Genomic DNA, 2705 nt, shown 5'->3' on the forward strand with positions numbered 1-2705 from the left:
GCTGATATGCATAAGTTTATATGCATGTACAATAACTGACTGAGTAACATGAACATAACTAAATGGGAGTACATGCATGAATACGCAAACTGTAACTGAGGTCATGATAACACCGGATACTGAGTTCTGAATTACTGATTTACTGATATTTGAGTTTACTGATACTGTGTATCTGATAACTGAGAGACTGTATCTGATATTCCTGATTCTGAAGAGCTGGTCTGAGTTCTATATTGAGCTGAGTGACTATATCTGATAGTCCTGAATATGTAGAACTAAACTGAGTTCTATACTGAGACTGAATCTGAATCTGAATCTGAGACTGTGGGAGGTAATTATCTAATCGACATGCCCAAAATAAGATAACTGAGTTGGGGTCCAATCTATAATCTTAATTGAAAGGGTGTCAGTACCGTGCCATGGGTAAAGACAACTGGTTGTGGGGTCAGTCCTAGTCTAGTGGGTGACCCCTGAGATCAGTCCTAACTAGGGCTGATCCCCGAGTATGTCAGTTCTATCTAATGGGTGACATCTCATAACCTATGATGGCTACGTAGTTCTGAAACTTAGGGATTACTTCTAGGGATCTCAGTCCTATCTAACGGGTGAGCCCCTATCCCTAGGCTCGCTCGGTGTTGAATCCTACTCCCAACTAAAAGATACTGAATTGATTTCTAAATTGTTCTGGGCCTGACTGAACTATTATTGATCATGTTGTCAGACTGAAATGGACTGAGTTCACTGAGTACTGAACTGATTACTGACTGAATTCTGTGAACTGACTGAGTCTACTAGTTTTGAATTGAATACTACTGAGTTTTGAACTGAATACTACTGAGTTCTGAACTGAATACTGAACTGAAACTGATTACTGAGTACTATAGAAACTATTGTGTAACTGCTATAGCTCTAGTAAATAGCTAGGTTTTCGGGTATGAAATACCCCCAGGACTCGATAGCATGAAAAGTAGAACATTGTATGAATTTAGTAGTATAATAGTACTTGCTCACTAAAATGCATTCATTTATACATTTTGTCAAACACTTGATATACATGAGCTTGTATATATGCTAACATGATATAATTTCATTACTTAACTCACATGAACAGTTCACCAAAACACTCGAAGAGCATAATTTATGCACACGGTTGTAATACAACATGCAAGCATCATAATCATAATCCCAACTTACAATTTTGAAGGGGTTTCTAACATGAAACCATACAACAACCCACACATGCCATTTATTTCTCATGAACTTGTAATTAATCATGGATTCTAAACTCAACTAATATCATAGTCATGAAAACAATCAAATTCAATCATGAAATTCATCAAAACTATTTAATTATAGTTCAAAAGATTTCTTGAACTCCAAGGGTGGAAGGAAACCCTTGGATGAACACTTAACATACCTTAATTCTTGAATTCTTGAAGATTGATGGAGTGTTCTTGAGAATTAATTTTGAAATTGATGTTCTAGGATTTTGCTTTTGAGAGAAATCAGATAGAAAAGAGTTTAATTTGCTTTGTGAGGGCTGAATTTCATGTTTTAGGGGCTGGGTGGAAGTAAGAAAAATGTCCCATTTACCCCTCTGGACACTGTTTTTAATGAATAAGAAACTGGCCTAGCTATGCACAGACCGATGCGCCGCGTCGTTGGCATCACGCGCCGCATCAAGTCCTCATCGGTTCACTGAAATTGGAATTATTATCGGGAGCTGGAGAAAAATATTCATCGACACGATGGGCGAAGCGATGCATCGAAATCGCATCTATCCACTGGTTTGAGCTTTCAAATGTGTTTCAAACGAAGTCCAAAAAATTCAAAACTTGTTTGGGAACACCCACTGACATTCTCATTCTTAATCATGAATCAACCTAAAAATCATTACTTTAAGGTCATGAGGGTCGTAAAATAAAGTCACCAACCTACGAAGGCTAAACTAATTCTAAGTGTAAACATTTAGCTGAAATTTCTAAGTCTGAGACCTCTTTTCAAGCTTTAACGGACTGGGTTAAGCTTAGAATTTTGCGAGGTCTTACAGAACTAGAGTTGGATTTTTTGCTATGTTTACGATCGACCTATTGAGATAGCGATGGAATCAATCTAGTCGCTTTGTGACCTCAATAAAATTGTCACGATAGCGAGGTACTATTCAGTATCTGTATGTTGTAGTCCGCATTTTTATTTATCCTTCGCACTGACATTTATATGTTATAGTTCATATTTGTATTTGCATTTTATAGTTCGCACTTGTATTTGTATTTGTTAGTTCACACAAAAGAAAAGAAGGAGAAAAAAAAAAGAAAAAAAAGAAAAAAAAAGAAGAAATGAGAGAAAAAGAAGGAGAGTAAAAGAAAATAGAGAAAAAATCAAAAAAAAAAAAGAAGAAGAAAAAATGAAAAGGAAAAAAAGAAAACATGGAAAAAAACAAAAAGAAAAAAGAAAGAGAAAAAAAAAGTTGAACAAGGAAAAAGAGGAGAGTAATAGAAAATAGAGAAAAAGAGAAAATATATGAGATAGATTGTGAGTTGTAATTAAGGATAATTAATAGGCAAGAGAGGATTATGAATTATAATTAATTGACACTTATGCTAAATAAGATAATTAAGAATGTATATTTGCTAATTTATGTAGTTATCCCTTGATTGTATTACAAAATTGATTTCAAATTTTGGTTTTCAAATTTGATACTTTGA

Source organism: Capsicum annuum, chromosome 7 (genome assembly GCF_002878395.1).
Source record: "Capsicum annuum cultivar UCD-10X-F1 chromosome 7, UCD10Xv1.1, whole genome shotgun sequence".
In the NCBI taxonomy this organism is placed as follows: Eukaryota; Viridiplantae; Streptophyta; class Magnoliopsida; order Solanales; family Solanaceae; genus Capsicum; species Capsicum annuum.